Genomic DNA, 19,564 nt, shown 5'->3' on the forward strand with positions numbered 1-19,564 from the left:
TCTCAGGGCAGTCCCATAAAGAGGCCTCCTAAACCTTTACAGGCTGACAACGGCCTGGCTTCCACTACCAGCCCAAATGGTCCCACTCATTTCCGTGCAACAGTTTCAACAGAACATGCAGCGGTAGAAATGGTCCACTGGCGCCGTTGACTATAGCTCAAATCGCAGCATTTCAGCAACTATACTCCAAGACTGAGACAGGATGTTGCTAGAAAAATAGTATCTGGATTGTGCATAAGTTGCTTTAGCAAAAAAATTAAAGATTCCCTTGGCATGACTGTTGCATTGGAAAGGTTTGAACTTGGACTGACATGGCATGGCAAACTGCATCTTCAAATGTATTTCATAGTACTGTACAAATGAAATTACCAACAACAAAACCACCTACTGGAGTTCAAACACCATGCATGTTAGTTTGAATGTCACAGAGCTAGAGGCTACTTTACACTTGAGCCCCTGCTGAGTGGTATTAATGACTGAAAATGTGTCACTCCAGTCAAAGCGCTATAAAAAGCGGCCCGAGTTCCCCAACTTCTGGAAAAGAACCGTCTTTAAAGCTGCTGTCAAGCGGATTTGGCATCGCCCTCCATCCGTCTGCTCAGACGTGCAGCCTTGGCAATGCCAGGAAGCACGGAGCCGGATCCGATTGCAGGGTTTACGCATGTTACTAACATTGTCATTATCCCCGCAGGCCTTCAGAAATGCCATGCCCTGGAATAACTGCAAAATAATAAGCAGGAATAACTGAGAACGGCTGCTCATTCCTTTGATGATTTATGAATGGCGGTTGACAGTGTGTGCCATCCGAGGGTTATTGTATATCCGTATTTATGACTCTATTTTTCTGGCTGATCAACACCTCGGCTGTCTACGTCTTTCTCTTTCTCTGGGGTAACATCCAACCTTGTGCAGCCTTTTCACAGGAGATTTTCACATCATTTAGAGGAGCTTGTCACAAGATCAGTATTAGTTCGGGTTGAGGACTGCAGAATGAATCAACTTGGTTTAATGGCCCATTAAATATGAGATCTGAGAATTGAGACAGAGAGGTCTTTAAACCATATCTGAAGAGTCCAGAGGAGGCTTTAAGAGATGGGCAACAGGAGAAAGTAAAAGGGAGAAACAATGAAACAGGCAAGAGGATTGTAATGACTAACTGAAGCATTTGTCACAAAGCACTTTCACCATCGCTGTGGGAGATGGAGGGAACTAAGAAAAGACTGGAGGGCGGAAGGGGGGGTGGGTAAAAGAGAGAGGAAAAAAGTTAAAGAAAGCTCATAAAAGCAGCATGCATCTCTTTAATTTTCACACTCGCCGTGACTTTTACAAGCTGCTGTGGCAGAGCTGGGAAGCGGGTGAGTAAACGGGGCAGGAGTGAGGCCCCAGGCGCCCACGCCTCGCTGCAGCACACGACCACGCTCAGACTATAATGTGATCGCAGGTGGGGCAGGTCCATTCCTGAGCAGGAACGGTCCAAAAAGAACAGCACGTGACGATTTTACCACTCGTTTGGCGCTCAAAACACCGAAAGAAAATCATCCGTTAATGCTCTGCAGAACCTGACGTCGTCAATCTACAAACAGGACACGCTTTTACAGTACAAGCAGGCATCAGTGTGCTCTTGCCTGCAGCTGCATGTGCGTCGTGGAAGGGAAGGTGTGTCAAGGGGAGTATATTTTGCGAGCTGTGTGGTATTTAACAAAGAGATGTGTGAGCTCGGTGGGGCGGCATTAATTGATGCTTTGCAATAAAGTGCATTTGTAGTGTTTTATGGTTGTGTTCAGGTTTTGAAAATGCTCTCTCTCATGACTATCCGTAATTTCATGCAGTGAAGTTGAGATAAAGTTAGGATGAACATTATTGGACGGATACTACGTGTGTCCGTAACTGAGGTGTAGTCAACCAAAGAAGAAGAAAATCTTGGCCATGTGATACCATACTACCGTTCAGCTAATCTATTGCTTGCAGTTGAAATCATCTGCACGTTTTCATTAGACTACAACGACAACTAAATCCGGGATGAGAAGTGTGCAGCTGCCCATATTTCCAGCAATCAATCAAATAAATCTGCATCTTAACACATTCAGGCTAGCTTAAAGTTCTGTGGATGACACATCATGCGGGTTGTTCAGCTGTAATCCGGAAAAGTTTACTGCAAATTCTTCTTTCACATGCATGTCTATTTGTTTGGAGTAAATTCAAACACAAGTAGCAGCGTCAATCAAGACGGACGAGTTTAAAGTTCCGAAACCAGCAACGGGACGTATATTTCCACATCGTCCAAACCAATCTGAATTTGGCCGGGATGAGAGCATATCGACCGCTCGACCCGGAGACCACAGGCCTAGGATTTAGAAGTGAGAAAGACGAAGCTGCACATGCAAAAGCCAAATGCATGAGTCAGGAGCTACTTTAAAAAAAATATGAGCTACTTCTAAAAAGTAGCCTTATGGCAATTCAGAGCTAATAAAGCCACGTGTGCGTCTTGTTGGTGGTGTGTCTGGTTCTGAGAGCTCTTCGGTGGGTGGAGGAGAAGACGCCGATGTCAAACATGATACGGTAACAGCTGGAAAGTTCACTTTGCCCCCGCCCTCTGCACACTCTCTCTCTCTCGCTCTCCCTCTCTCTTTCTGAGGCTGCTCCGCCTCAGGCAGTTGTTCTGGTTGGCATGTGGCTAATTTGGCTAAGTTCTACCGTCTGTCTGCTTTTCAGGGAGTGCATGAGGCGCACGTGTACATGTTTCTCTGTATGTCTTTATTTTATTACCCCACTTCCTTATTTAAAAAAAAAACAAAAAAAACATTTGCACCGGATCAGTGTACATTCACCCTTACCTATTCACAGTTAACACAGGTTCAACTTAGGTTTTATGGAGTTGGCACCTTTTCATCAGGCTCCAGTCCAAGATTTATTTTTATTTTTTTTAGATCAGATACGATTAACAAGATAATTACACCTCTTCTACATGTGTTAACTTTGGATCTGGGACTACATGCAGGGTGACACAAGTACCAAAAAATGTTGGACACCTCATGAAACCTTTAATTTGATTTCAGCATATGAAACCAAACCAAAAATGTTGTCAGCCTTTCAGTCACCTAACAATGTCTAGACATCTCCAGCATCCCTTTGGTGACCAACGAGCCTGTCAGACAAGGGGCCAATCAGACAGTTATTTACTGCCTTGGCTTCTCCCAACCACTCCCCGCCGCTACTTTGATAAGTGTAGCAAGGGAGGCATCCCTGGATTCCTCTTCTCTATCAACGTCCATCTCCGTGCCTTAAACAAACTGTGGAGTAAGCTTTGTGTTGGACCTCTGCCACTTCTTTTTGCTGACTCCACTCCCGTTAAATCTGACTGTATCCTGACGTCAAGTACTTCTTGTGAGGACCCGTTCCACTTCAGACCAAATGGAATGATCTCCGTCGATGCCATTGTTCTCTCCCTCTTCACTTCTTTCCACATCTTACGCCTACGCCTCCTCCTTCGCCATTTTCCTTTGGGGGAACCCCTGTAGCTGTCATTACACCTCCCTCCCTGGTGAAGACTTCACAGCACCCAGCAGCAAAATTCCTTCTAGTTTTACAACCTTTCTCTTTACTAATAGCTCGGTATCCAGCTGCCTTCAAATAAACTCTCTGTCATTTCCAATCTCCCTGCCTCCGACTTCAATCATCACTCATATAAACGTACATGGTACAAAAGTAAGAGAAATTACACAACCCTTGCATTTATCTGTCTGTTTATCCCTCTTCCATCTTTTTCTTGGCAAAGCAACTTATTATTAATTGTCCAACGGGGTCTCCCGTTTCTTCTAGACACAGGAAGAATGTACAAAAACAAGATGGTGTTTCACATCTGGGAGATAGAGGGTAATTCATAATGAAAGCAAACAATAGGTCTTCTTCACCAGCACATACACACAGACTGGTGACAGCAGGGCTGGAAACCGATGCTGAATGCAGTTTTTGTGACGTCAAGTCCAATTTAATTAAGTTAAGCCGATGTCCAGCTAATGGATCATCGAATTCCAAGAAACCCCGGCCTATGGACCCACTCTGCCAGAACAATCACTTCTTTAGTCTCTGCATCATTGTCTGTCGCAGATGCGTCTCCACTTTCCATTAAATGTGGCTGGAGGAAGCGTTTAAATATTACACTGCTAAAAGTGGCAAAACCACAATGGAACGCCACCATTTTAACCAAATTTGGAATTCTTCAGAATCCCTGACTATTTGTTTACTACCAGTAAGAGTCTTTTTGTGCACTGACAATTGCTATGATTCATCTGAGAGTACTATCCATACATTACTGTCTTGACAAGAACTCACCAAACTCAACATCTTGAAGTTCTAATAATTCACCAATGGTTGGCGCATACAAGAACTCAAACAACTGACTGATAGCGTGAATAATTGGTTAGTGAATCGACAGAAAACTAATCGGAAAGAATGTTCTCACTGATATTTAAACACAAATGCTAAACATTTGTTAAGTCCAGCTTTTCAAATGAGATTACTTTCTGCATTTCTTTGTCTATTATGATGGTAAACATAAATATCTTTGGGTTGCAGACCATTAGATGGACAGGACAAGCCGTATGAAAAGGTTGCAGTGTCAGAACATGCAACAAACCCAAAGTGGTGAATGAAGGTTGTAATCCTGCACCTGTACGTGCTCTAGTTCAACAAAAATATTAAAATATTTGAGTTGCACAGAAAAAAAAACGTATTAAATGTTGGATGGTGAAACACCCGTCATCCTACTTTTGATGAGTGCAGCATAGAAAAGCAGTGCAATCATTTTCACCTATATCACTGTTAAACTGATATCACATATCAATGAGACTGCCAATTAAAAGTTTTTCTTGTAGTGCCACAAGCACACTGCAGTGTAAATGACAGTGTTTCTTTCTACCTACCGCTGCAATGCACACACACATACCCGCAAATGCAAGACAAAGGCCCTATTGAACATAGCGAAGCAGCAGCCCTTCATAATAAAGGCGAGCTGGAGAGGACTGAAAGAGAAAGCACACAGCCAGGTCCAAAGTCTTCATGAAGCTGGACATTCGATACGCGCTTGCGAGGCCGTTCGCGTGAGATTGTGACATCGATACCTTCTAATAAAACAGCCGACTGCATCCATGCATCAAGCCAGTCGAAAGGTCACACCTAATAGGTCAACCTCGGACAGATGGGCACGGACAGAGCGGGTGGTGTCGGTGTGTTGGAGGGTTTTAATCCCAGAGAGCTATTTGGCTCTACGGGCACTACACTGCTTTCTTTACTCCACCGACATTAAAGATTAAGAGGAAATAGTGCATGTATTGTGTATATGTTAACCTCATTAAGGAGACCAAAATCTTTTGTTCCTGTAGTGGAAAAAACATGGTAAAAGGAGAATAATGAGGCTATGATGAACAAAACTCATATACCATACATGATTTTATATATATATATATATGATGACTGTGTCATAGAAATAGGAAGGGGAAGAGAGCTGTGTATACTGTATGTACTACATGTGTGTGTGGTTGCTGGTAATTCTGTGCCATGCTGCGTTTATCATCTTTTTCAGGACTGCTCCTGTTCCTCGAGTCCTGCTAAATTACTCCCAGATTTGGGGATCAGTTAACACACACACACACACACACACACACACACACACAAATACAAACCACTGTACCGTAAAGCATGTTTGGGTGTGTTATGCTCACCCCCCACATCTTTTTTTTTTTTTTTTTTTTTTTTTGGCCAAGTTCTGACAGGAGATATATATCTATTAAGTCTGACTGTTCATGCGATCCCTCCGCGGACGACCCCTGTACTTTGTCTGCGAAATGAGAGGAGACGTCGCTTTGATCCAAGAATCACATATTTTGCTGGAGGAGAAGCCCAGAATGCTCCATCTCCTCCAAGACATGTATATCTCACACTACATGGCATGTAATTTCTTTTAAGTATGTCAAGGAAGAAGTTATACAATCAAATTTTTTTTTCCAGGAAAACGGCTAGCAGGAGATTAAACTTCCTTTTGGCGCTTGGATGTATGGATTCCATAGTGCTTCTCTCTACAGTGCAGCTTTGTTCTGCGGGAAACAGAACAAGTGGAGGACTGGGGTTATCGTGCAACGTGGGTCAAGGGCCAAATCCAAACACACATGGTCCATGTCAGATGCTTTGGCTCACCAGACTGCAGGATACCCTCCTCTCATTATTGCCTCCCGTGTCCCATCTTCATCTTACTGAGACATGAATGAATGATGTTCTGGAGGAAGCAAAGGGGAGCTCACAGCAAGTCTAGGTTCAGCTGGAGAATTTAGCCAGAGTGAGGAGAGCTACAATTTGTAAAGAAACTGACCCGAGTATAGAGACTGCTCTACTATTTCCACAGAGTGCCATGCTGCACAATAAACTAAACTTACCACCTCCTGTTTTTGAACCAAATTGCTAAGTTGCAGCTTTAATTATGGCCAAAAATCAGTTTTGTGAGGTTACTGTGATATTGACTTCTAGAATCTATTCATTGCATCATTGTAAATTAGAAGAAATTCCATTTCACAAGCATGTGCCAGACTAACGATCCAAAAAGCACACTTCTGGCCGTTTTAAACGCCGATACCGAAGCCACATTTCGTCCTATGCAGTTACCCTCTTGCTTCCTTTTGCCCTTATTTTGTTTATACACAATGTGAAGACTTCTGAACGATTACCCGAATGGAATAGAGCTTTTGCATGCGCAGAGCTTCCACTTAAAGTCTTTTTAACCTGTTGACACAAGCTTATCCTGTACACTAGCTTCCACTCACAAATGATAAATGCCCGGGTTGCTGTTTATATACTCCTCGTCCAGTGCTGGGCCATTAAAATATTTTCCCCTGGTCAGCTACCCTTGCTTGAAAGGACCTGAAAATAAATAATAATGTCCAGCGAGCCACTTAGGATGTCTGTCGGGTCATTCTGATGATCACATCTCCAAAGATAGTTCTCTAATCCCCCAGCTACGGCTTCCTTGGCTTGAAAAGTCCAACTGCACACAGTCTGATTGTCAGGGAGGTGCGCCTGGAGGGATTTTAAGGAGCAAGATAAGAAAAAGTCTGAACACACCAACAGAAGCCAGGCCTTTTATATCAGGGTATAGATGTGTCAGTGGGTGTGGACAGAAGCATGGGATGAGTAGATGATCTTGTTCGGGTATATCACTTCTTTGCAAACTAAACCACTGTATACATAAAGACCATATATCACAAAATCAAATTTAAGCTTTGCCGAGCCCCTGCATTTGCACAAAAACTCAACACACATCGGACAAGTCTCTTCCGCATATATCAGCACTTTAAACTACCTAAAGAATAAACAGCACAAATGGACCCATAATGTAAGAATCCATTAAAACATGTCACAGGTTCAAGCATGGGCCACTTACAGCATCATTTGCCTGGAAAAAGCAGAAGAGGAAATGAGGTATTTTCTCTGCAGCTGGTTACGGTCAACAAGCATCTGGTTGCAAGGAGGCAGAAAAACAAGCCCTCGGAGCATTCGAGGGCAGAAATCACGTTCAATTAATTAAAGGTTAATCATCACCGGATCTCTCTCCGGCCAGTGTTGTAAGGCTTAAGGGAAAGCTACATAGCAGGCAGCCAGGGGGACGAATGAAGAGGATGGAGAGAAGAACGTGAAGAAATGAAAAGGGGATTAGACAACGAGTGACATGTTGGATATGTGTTATGGACGAAGTTGGCTGGATGGGTGCATCAACCTAAGTTACCATATAAGTCCAGAACCAACAGCCGTGACAGAACTACTCTTACGCATCAGACTGCTTCAGTCTGGGTCACTGGTTTAAAGCAGGGGTCAAATGTTTTCTTCAAAGAGAAAGAAAATGTACTTGAATTGTTACTTACGCTGCCTCAAAGTGGATAAGGTCATAGCCATATTACTGGCAGAAAGCTGTACAGAGAACTTTAATGTGATCAATAAAACACATATTAAAACACTCAACTTTGACTGTATGTGTATGCCCAAAATAAATTTGCCTACATTCTGCAACTGAGGGTATGAAGACATGCCTGATGCATGAAGAAAATGTGTTTTTTAAAAGTACCAATATGAGTATCATCTCCTCATATCATGACCTCGTACTCTACCGCATCCGATACCACTTAACGACAACGCAACATTATCCTCCCTTTTGCTAAGCAGCTTTGCAGCATTAGGCGCCAGCTGTAGTTGGTGGTAATACCTCAGCCAGAAGGTAGGTGGCAGTGGGTGCAGTTTTGCCGGTTGTTACTGGCTGGTTGGTCTTTCGAGCCAAGATGTGGTGGCGGCAGTCATTTTAAACAACCGGCTTTAGTCTTCAGATGCAGATCAAACAGCCAACGAAAAGTCTCCAGAAAGGTTTACCAGCTTGCTGGAACATCACGTACAACCTGCTAACAGAATCTAGCATCATTCAAGAGTCAATCTTCCGAGAGTCGGCTCTGGTAATGGAAAGCCTTTCCCCAACAAACTCACTGCTCTTCAGACTCTGTCCATTCTGGCTATGCTAGAAGAGCTTACCAGAAAAGTGACGATCCAACGAAAAGGACAAGGACGCTGGCATCAAAGCAACAAAGGCAACCTGTAGCTGCAGGTGTCAAAAGACACTTCGCTGAGCCCAGGTAAAGTGAAGGAGCAATGCATGTGTGAAACAAGAAAAAGGGGAAAACATTCAGTTTGGAATACGGTGAAAAAAACTAGGGATGCACCGAAATTTTTTGGCCGAAAAAACGAAAATGCACTTTTGGACCATTTTCGGCCGGAAATTGCTGCGGTTGTTGCTTGCAACACCACAACATCCTGTTTCGGCCGTGTTGTTTAGGCAATAAATTTTCGGCCGAAAACCGAAAATGCACTTTTGAGCCATTTCTTTGGTGCATCCCTAAAAAAAACATTCACATCACAGTCATGATGCAACAGTTTTCAGTCAAAAACAGGAACAAAGCCTTTGCAGACTAAGAACAGGCAGAAGAGATAAAGACATTTCAAAGCTTTCATCTAGTGGCGCTGTTATCTGCTCATCATATCACAGCCCAGAGCAGCAGGACGGCTTCAATCACACACACAGGGCTCCTCTTCTCTGGCCTGCATAGACGCAGCATACCTTGCATTCCTCTGTGTGTATGTGTGCGTGTGTGACGAGATGTAAAATCTTAAGACGGGTGGGTCCGAGAAACGGAGCTGCTTATTTTGCCCGATCACCAGATCACATCCAAAGGCTTTTGGAGGAAAGCATCCCAAATGTCATTACTATTTTTCACAGTTTTGTGGAGTTTAACAGATGAAACAATCACGAGGAAGTGGAGGAAGATGCGAAAGAGTGTGTGTGTGTGTGTGTGAGTGTGTTTATGTTTTGGGCGAAAGCCAGAGAGGGATATACGCAGGGACTTGTCCATCATGCCTCCAAGATGGCACCTCAGGGTCGGATATTATTTCACACACGCATACAGACGCACACCTTTGATTTACTGCTCTGAGACAGATTTCACAGATAACACAGGCAATATACAAATCTTCCACAAATGGGCAGAATCCAGTCAGTGGGAGGCGAAGAGTAAAGTGGAGGATCTTCAGACGCCCACGGCAAAGAACATATTCCGGTTATCCAGCATAATGTTGGAGATTTTGCTTTTATTTAAGTGGTTAGAAAGGAAAAAAAATGACACAGGCTTAATAGAACAGCACATCTCTGGTATCTGGAGTACTCAGATTGCCTTTTATAGGAACCGTTTTATGTTATTAGTTTTATTTTCCATGCATTTTATTGCACTTTTCCTGCGGCTTTAAGAGTCAAGTCTTGCTAAAAAGCCTATGAATTTGAAGACTTGAAAGCTCACCTGGTAAAACTATCATTTTTAACTTGAAATTATTTTTACGGGGAATCGAGTAAAGTTGCTAGATCTCTTATAAAGGAGCTTTCCAAACCAAAAGCATTATGAAAAAAAATAAAAATCAAATTCCACAGATATTCTGCAAAAGTGCTCTGACTAAATTAATAAAGGCTTAATAAAAGCTGATGAAGAGCTGCTTTATTTCTCTGGGCCTCAAGGAGAATGAGAATCTTTTGTCCACGTTTTACTCTCGTGTTTACTACATTATTTAACCGCGCAAAAATTGGATATGGCTGTTTTCGGTGCAAATCCCTCTTTTATTATGACTAAACCAAATTTATTAGAGCTGTGAAATTAAATTAATCAAAACGTTAAGAATTCCCAAATGGCCATGTAACTAAATAAGGGGAGAACAAAACAAAAAAAAATTTTACATGGTTCTCCTCTGTGGCGTTCCAGCTTCGGTGCCATCGAGAAAATCTGGTAAAGAGAGGAGAAAGGGTGGAGAAACCAAAAAAAAAAGGTGGAAATGGAAGAGCGCGCGTGCAACAGGGGAGCAGAATGGACGGAGGGAGATAAATGATTGTGTTTTCGCTCGGAGGAGAGCTTTTCCAGGCTACATTTCTTTGCAACAGCGGTGTAAGGTATCCCGCTGTATAATCCTCAAGTGGTGACAGATACAGAGAGATGGAGTAGAGAGGCTGAGCAATGGAGGTGGAGGTGGAGGTTATGTACGCGAGTGTGACTGTATGTGCGTGCTTTCACCGAGCGCCTATTACAGTTAATATGAATATGCTCTGTGCATGTGTGCGTGCATATGCATGATGCGACAAGCCGTGCATCGGCCTCCGTGAGCAAAACGTTCAGAATCCTGCTCCCTCCGTCCGTTACACTGCAAAATCCATTTACACTCACTTTGCACTGCAAAACCCTCAGGGTCGCCTTCAAGCTGTGCAGCTGTAAAAGTACTCAGTTTAATTCCATTGTGACCGTAGGCTGATGAAGTGGTTTTTGGGGATAGCATATGGGAGGATACCGTGACTGCAACAATATGGCTGTTATATTAAGATGAATCTCTAAGACGGTTAACTTTATCTTTTTGTTGCGGATAAAATGAAGATGGGAGCAGTTCAGGGCTACTCAAAGTGCTCATCTGTGAATTATTTCTCTTATTGCTGCGGCTCTAACAGTAATGCAACTGTATTTCCATCCACTGGTTTTATTATATTCAATTTTCCAAATTGAGAATTTTTGAAACTGTAAATGTGCAAAATTGGTTGGCTGATGTGATAAGTAGATGTGACATTAAAATAGACACAGATGACACTCAACTAGCTGGTTATCTCAATGCACTCACATAATATCACACTCAATATATTTTCCTATCTAAGTCTGAAGAAAGAACTGTTAAATATATATTTATGTAATTAGTATTATTTGATACTTTACTAACTTTACATATTCCCCTAAACCAAGAAAAGTCTTGGCAGGTTAATTCCCCTTTAACCTCTCTTTTCCCCCCCACATCTCCCGAAGTTCTTCCCTGGTCTATTTCGTCTATCTCCGTCTTCTCCCCCCGAGGATATGTCCGTCCCAAACAACAAACAGTCCCCATTCACACACAGACAGTCCTCATTCACAAACTCATCAGCATCTCCTGTTCGAGGGGGGAGGGAGACTCGATCACCTGGCCAGAGGGAGGGCAAGATCTCAGCAGGTTAGCCGGGCGTACAAATTGTCAAAGGTGGACGAAATGTTAAAAGACGACTTCCTGCTTCTCTGTGTCTGCTGTTCGGGGCCCGAGGCAGCTCGTCCATCCACTGACAGCTGAGGATCTTTTCAGCAGAGTGCTGAAAAGATCCTCCGTTTGCACTTTTATGAAGTTTGGCTTTAGCGGAGAGGGTGAAAAAGGACTGACTGGCTGTGGATATTTTTGGATATTTATTTATGTTTAAGTGAGTAAAAGTAGAATAAAAAAATCTGTCTTTTAATATTTGGTAATTGTCAAATTAGGAACCTCACATCTGGTCAAATACACAGACACAATGCACGTGTTGTGTTTGAGACAGAGACAGAAGAAAGTTCCCAGTTTGCATCTGGCAGCATCCACATAGTTTCTAAACTATAGTTAGAAGCAAACCTTATTTTAAAATACTTTATTGGGCACAATTATCAAAAGGGAACACATGGTGCTAAATAACATCAGAAGTGAAATGTTGATCGCTTTGTTCCAAAGTACCGCACTTAAACTGAACAGAACTGAAAATATACTTTTCTCTCTTTGGAGACAGATAATTAATAATTGCATGTAACCTTCTTGAGTTCTGATTACGGTAAATGTGCCAATGTGCTTCAATACTGCCAGCCTACGTCTCCCTGTCTGAAGTCGAGCCAACGGGTGGTCTGGCAATCTTTAACTCCAAATATAGTAGGAGGAAAAAGAGAAGTGAGAGCAAGTGAAGGGCTGGATGATGCTGAAATGTGCGTGTTCAGATTGGTTTATTTAAAAAACTGATGTCAACCCGCAGGTATTGCAGTTTGTGCTTGTCTGGATGGTCACGGGGAAAAACGCACAATTAAAGTTTTGCAACATTTTGTGGTTAAAATGCTTTCACTCTACATGGTAAGTGTGTGTTCGAGAGTTTGAATGACAGCAGCAAACAGGCTGTAAAAGAAAGCAAATCTTATCTCTTTGCCCTCACATATCTCTCAGCGGGTGTGGAGCAAACTATCAGACTATGATCCCCCTCTCCATTAACAGTGGGGATTTTTTATTTTTTTTTCCTGAATGGGATGGGGAGCTGCACAGAAGGGCTACATTAATCACTGACATGACCGTGAAGGTCAGCAGCAGTTCACTGGTTTAGAGAAGTCTGAGGCAAAAGGAAGATAAAGAGAGAGGTAGAGTGGATCTGAGTTTTACAAAAAGAGAAGCAAAGGGAAAGCCGCGTAAGGAGCACTAACATGACAGCATGAGGGGCTTGAACTGATTTTAAGACTTCTGAGGAGAGCAATTACTGAACGCTGATGAAATAAGTAGACCTAAACACGGGCATCCTTTCAAAGTCCTCTTCGGGTTTACTGATTCATTTACTTCCCAACTGAATTATTCCCATAACTTTCTTCGCAGAGTGCGTGCGGCATTTGTGCAAGTTTTAAAAGACGAACGTGATCTGCAAAACGTTCGCTAACATTATCAATTTAGCTCGCCTGAACAGAGGCAGCACACATACAGTGCATGTAAATGCATTATGTAGAGGTTCATACTGTACGTGCATACTTCCTGTGCACATGCTTATACATATATGCAGTGTAACTAAGAAGATCCTTGTGTGTCCCCATTTCTCACGTGTTTGCTATGAGTTATCGCCCCGCTGAGCTGTATTTATTTGTCGTTTCGTTCCCAGAGTTCCTGTTTGCGGAGGTGGAATTCTACAGCCGCTCAGAGAGCAGGACCGAGGATGCAGTCATGTAGACTGAAGTGATTTAAGACAGGATAAGAGGACAGTGTCCCCATGTTAGCATAATTTACTATACAGTGTGTATTCCATATTTTCAGAATGGTAATCATGATGTTAGAAAGAATAAAGCTTTTCCTCCCCAACACTTTTCACCTTATTAAATGTGAAAGAGGAGAAGCCTGGCTTTAGGTGCTTTTGCGCAACCACGGTCGCCTGGGAGAAGTTATAGATGTCAATTATTTGTTTCCATCTTAACGTACACTGCACAAAGAGTTCTTAGAAAAGACACACCTCCTCTATGTGGACTTTTCTGTACGTTTCAGGGAACGGTTAGGTCACTGTGCTTTCTCTCCCACGAGCGCGACTGGATCGGCGACCACTGCAGAGTCCACAAGGCCGAAATGCGCAGGCCGTAACTTAAAATGGAGCGTAGGGAATTCTCCGCTCTCAGTCTGAAAAATGGCAGGGATAAAGGCAGGCGGATTCTGACACATTCGCCCACGCACACACGAACGTCCACGGCGCTGGACGGTCCCGCTGGCCCTGCGCTGGATCAAATTAGGCTTTGAGCACCTAGATTTATCAACGCTCGAATCTCGAGGCATTTGAAAAGAAAACTCTGACTGACTGTTCCAGATCCAGGTCTGCTCAACCCAACTGTGAGCTGAGGGGAGAAGGAAAATCATAAATTATCTCCAGTGAGTGAGTGAGTGCAGAGTTCAGACTGGGGAAACTACAGCGTACAACCGGAGGGGACAAGGAGAAATGCATTATTGTATATGTATAAAAAAAGGAATATAAGAAAAAATGTTGGTAGGGTTAAGCTTGCATTATACGTCTTCAGTGAATCTACGCAGACCCTTCATTTTGAAGTTGGAGCTAGTGAATGTTAAAACAACTTTTACTTGAATCAATGCAATGCAGAAACAAGAGAAGAAGCAGTAGACTGTGTGGACAACCATTGAATCAAATGAGGCAGAATTTTCTGTGCTTGTCCAGGTTGGACTGGAAACGAAGAAAAAACATTTTAGCTCAATCACAGTTGTTAAAGTCTGTGCTACCAAAACATGTTGCCACTTCTGGGGAGGTGGCGTCGCTCCAAACGTACGGAAATCTAGGTATAGATTGGCCTAGCATGGCCTGACTCAATGTAACACGCCATATGGATCTCATTATGTGCATGGTTCAACCGATTTGTGCTTCTTCATCAATGTGACGTAGTCTGACGTGCACCTCCCCAGAAACGTAACTATACTGTTGCAGCAACGCGGACCGCAAGAGCTGTGATTGGTCCGCTTGGTAGTAGCGTGTTTCTGCTTTAGTATTTCTGGCTGCTTCTCCATCTCCGCAATTGATACTTTTTGATCAATGTAGATGGAACACACCGAAGAAAGAGCTCAGCAAAATTTGGGGGAAATTTCAAAGTTTCAGTCACCATTGTGAAACAGGAAGTAGAAACAAAAACCGACAAAAAAGACACAGCACCGACTAGTGTCTGGGTGGCGTTTATACAGAGCGAGCCAGACCGACGAGCGCACAAGTGATAAATGGTTCGCACTGACGTAGGCTACGTGCGGAGGTTACGGTGTCTATGTCCCGCAGTGGCATAAATCACACTTAAGTGTACGACTAATCCGTCGTCACAATTCTGTCCATCGTGGCAGAAAACCCGCCCAAACAATTTGATTGGCCCATTGCCGGGACATAATAACATACTAACTTCCTTCTCTAATCCATAAGAAATAAAAGTCATATGATTAGTTACCTGAACAACAGTTACAATTTTAAGGGTATGATGCACTTTCTTTGAAACCCAATGTATTGTCAACACATTTATCATTGAGGCTAGTCAATATGCAGCTACGTACACTTTCCTGTTTAACATACTGTTGGTTACTATAAATTACAGTGCATCCTTTTTATAAAAGGTGATCGTGTATTTTTTAAACGCCACTCTCAAATGTCAGTACTGAACTGACCAGGTAAAATCTTCCACCTCCACCTATCTTTACCTGTAATGACGCGGGATAGCAGCGCAAAGTAACAAGAAAATTAAAGGTTTACGTAAATAACAAGCATCCCACGAGTGCAGTTCTTAACAAGTGCTATTCATAACTGAGTCTTCATGAGCCAAAAACGTCTAATAACGGACGAGGGTGTAAACCCAACTGCACAAAAGAGGTTAACTCCAAAATGTATTTAATTATAAAAGCGTGAGCTGAGCAATTCATCCATAGTAATGGACAAAATATGAGAAACACCTGCACACTCTCACTCTCACTCTCTCTCTCTCTCTCTCTCTCTCTCTCTCCCTTTCTAAAATGGTCCGAGTCTTGATGAATCACTGTGCGAAAAAGTCCGCCACAGATGCTTGTTTAAAATAATGGGGGAAAAACGAGGGAAGACATATTTGATCTGGAGTCAATTAGAGAGGAATCGGGATGGTGGTGGTGGTGGTGGTGGTGGGGCACAGTGTTAGAGGCCAGTTGACCCTGCTTGAGGCTTGGAGCTGGGGTTGACGAGGTGAGCAGAGGCCTGGAGAGGAGAATCTGGACGGCTACAGTATGCAAGGGGCCGTAAAAGAGCCGTAAAACGGGGTCGAGCAGAGGGGACACCGAGAGGTCTGGGAAAACACACTCCCGACACACTCAGCATCCCTCACTCCCTTCTCCGCCCGCTCGTCCATTCTTCCGCATTCCTGCGCTGTCTCTCAGCGCGTCTGTCTCTCTCTTCTCGAACCACCGAATCTACCATCATCGCCTCAACCCCCGGCTCGCAAACGGTGCTCATCTGCTCTCATTCCTTTAGTTTTCCGATGCCAGAAGCCATATTAGTGCCTCATTTCTAGCCACTTAAATTTAATGTTTCCATGCAGGGTTGTTTTTCTTTAAAATTCAATGAACGTTAACCATCTGCCCTGTCCGCTCAGCTGGGGTTAATTACAACTAACCAGATGTCAAATTATTACTGTCAAACTGAGCGCTGTTTTTTTTTTTTTTAACTATCAATGGCAAATTAACCTTGAATGTGATAAAAATGACATAAATAAACTACAGCTTTTAAAATCTGAAAATTTACAGCCTCGCTCCACTGATCTACTCTGTAGATTTCAATATTTCAATATTAATTAATTAACCACATCTAGATCTAAAATAAATGCACCTGGATTAATTGGAATTCATTATTTAAGTCTAGTTCTAGCAAAACTGAAAGAGCATGTGATGGATCCAGCTTCTTTAGATAGAGGACAGTGAATATTTAGATTACGCTATGTGCTGGAGGATTTTCTTACGGTCATTTTTTAATATTTACTCAAGTTTTATAAACTCAGCAGTTAATGCACTCAAGAAAATGTTTGTCAGATTGATCAATGGTTCCAAACTTTAGGTTTACGGCTGTTGGACAAAATAAGTAATTGCCAGAGCTTTGCACCAAAGTAAATACACCAAAATGATGAATGAAATCAAATACTCAGCAGGCTAATCATTTATGACAGGGGACATTTTTTTGGATATCTAACCTTCACAGATGCAGCCCGGGTTTTCTTTGGCTGGTTGACGCTGAGAAACAGCTCGACGCAGCGAACCCTGACCTCTGTGTTGCCTTGCTCGTTCACCCATCATATTGGGTGCCCTCCCTCTCCCTCTCTCTCTCTCTCCCTATATCCATCTCTCCGTCCTGTCCTCCCTCCCTCTCCGCCCCTCCTTCGCTCCTTCCCACATGTAGATCCAGAGACTGATAAATGCTGCTACTCCATTATCCCTGACAGCCCTTTCTCCCTCTTTTTTTCTTTTCATCCCTCCCTCCCCTCGTGCATTCCTTTCCCGCGCATCCTCGGCCTCTGTCTCGGGGCCTGCTCTGATTACCCATAATCCATCCCGTCCCACTCCGCCCTCCAGATGATGTGTGGGCTGCGTTCAGCCTAGCTGTCTTAAGCCCACATTGATGAATGGTGATTTGACATCATATCGAGATAAGCAGGTAAAGAGATGCCAAGGGAGGCGTGGAGTGCCTGAATGTCACGGATAGTTCCTGGATGACAGCACAGGCCTGCATGGTCTGTTATGTGTGTCTGTGTGTGCGTGGGATTCCTGTGATTCTATTCATGCCACAATTACCGTCTGTCTCCCCCCCCCCCCCCGACAGCTTCCTTCTACCACGGCTAAACAAAATCTACTTCTTTCCTTTGTGATTTTCTTTACTTCTCAGTGCCGAAATCTTCAGCGCTTTATCTTACGCTAGCGTCGCACCACACGGCCACAATCCCACATGTTTAGTAAAAGTTTACTGTTCACCACATCCGCCTGAAGGAGGATCGGGTTTCAAAGGCAGATGTAGAAAAAGACCCGCATCTTTAAATAAGGCCGTTACAACTGACTTTACAGCAGAGCAATGAGTAAGGTCTGTCACATTTGATTGGAAAATACCATCTTGGTAATAAAAATTTAAAATTAAATTGCAACGTCAATTCCTAAAATGTTCTTTTAGAGCATGGAGCTATCAGCCTGTTAAATTGACAAGTGATTGAAGGTCTCCTAACAAACATTTTAGGTCTTTAACATAACATTATGACCACCTTCCTTACATTGTGTGTGTAAGTCTCTCTTGGGCCTTCTGAGGGTATTAGTGGGGGCCTTTGGGTGCTATGGGTTGAGAGTGAGGGGCCTCTGTGGATCATCCCACAGATACTTGATCAGTTTGGTATCTAGTGAATTTGGAGGCCAGGTCAGCCTGCTGGGGACGGCTGCTGCCATCAAGGAGTGTCATTGCTATGGGGTGGGGGTGGCCTGGTCTGGTCTAGGTGGGTGCTACATGTCCAAGTAACATCCACACGAATGAATGCCAGGTCCAAAAGTTTCCCAGCAGAACATTGGATTGTCACAAGATGGTCAATGATATTCACCTCTCCTGTTGGTGGTTTTAATGTTGTGGCTGATCGGTGTAAAGCCCTAATGGTATCCAACCAGAGTTCACCCAACAGTTAAGTAAGTATCTTTGGCTAATCAAGTAACATTTGATTTACCGCCATATCTTATGTCAGATCATTCAGCCCCAAGCAAATGGAAATAAGCGACTAACTGATTGATTTATCTGAGCTCTGCACTCTCTCTGGTGGGTCTGAACAAACATTTCATTTAATTATTTTTGAACTACTGGCCACGAGCTACTTTGTGTTATCAAATCCTTTAAGTCAATTCATCTTTGGGTAAACTGAACATAACACTCTTAAGCATTCAAGTTTGGTTTGGGATTATATTATAAAGTATGCAAATGCTGAAGCCCCTAAGGGCAACAAAAAATAAAAAATGTTGCACTGCAGCTTTAAACATGTTGAGCAATCCAGTGGAGCGGAAAACAGCTACTAAAACATTTTTAGCCACCGTTTCAGAAGGACCTGACATGGACACAAATCTTTAAGAGAGGGAAAACGACCAAGAGGCTCGAGACACTGCAGCCATTTACAGCACGTCTCACTTAACACCGTGCCCAGATACACCCACACTGCAACTCCCTACCGGCTCAGCTGGCCTTGACCGAGACACGGCGCGTTCGCCACACAGTCCTCCTCTTGCCACCTGCCTGTGGAATGTTCCATGTGTGCAGCTGTGTGTGTACGCAGCTCTTTAATTGGCAGGCAGCAGCTCAGGGTGGCTTGTTGTGAACTCTAATTGATTGCCATACCGACTCCGGGATGGGTGACTGAAAGCTCATTAGTCTCCCAGTGCTACTGGCCCATGACCTGGCAGGGTCAAGCAATGGCCGTCTGCCTGTTTGAACCACCGCGAGCTGATGATTGAAAAGGAAAGGGAATTAGTTGCAGCAGTAAACAAACTGAACGCATAAATTATTCCTCCGAAGTGTGAGCTTCACATTACTGTATTTCATTCAGTTTTGGAGCTCAGTCTCTCACTTCCTGTTTCATGTGAGGTCCTGTAAAGGCATCACTGTTTGTGGCTACATTGTGCAGCTCTGTATCGCAGATTCAGATAGTTTGTGTTTGTACGGAATCTGGCAAAAGAAAAGCAATCATAGTCAAAAGTATTCTTCAGTGATTACCGTCGGTGTTGGTCTCTGACATAGACTGTATATAAATATGGACAAAGCGTCCCCACTGCCTTGCATTGCCCAAACAACGCTACTTTTCGATGACCCGCCCACACTTTCACCAGACTCACTCGTGTTTTCGTTTGATTAATACTAAGCTCTGCTCAACCTCCACCAGTAACAAAG

At 43.3% G+C, this 19,564-nt stretch overlaps 1 protein-coding gene across 1 annotated transcript in view; it reads right to left on the minus strand.

Moving 5' to 3' along the window:
• Positions 1–19,564, minus strand: part of ror1 (receptor tyrosine kinase-like orphan receptor 1) — a gene marked incomplete at its 5' end in the record, with an annotated part of 130,811 nt that overhangs the window by 70,924 nt on the left and 40,323 nt on the right. The gene's annotated exons all lie outside the window — the stretch shown is intronic.

Source organism: Chelon labrosus, assembly GCF_963514085.1.
Source record: "Chelon labrosus genome assembly, chromosome: 7".
Classification (NCBI taxonomy): Eukaryota; Metazoa; Chordata; class Actinopteri; order Mugiliformes; family Mugilidae; genus Chelon; species Chelon labrosus.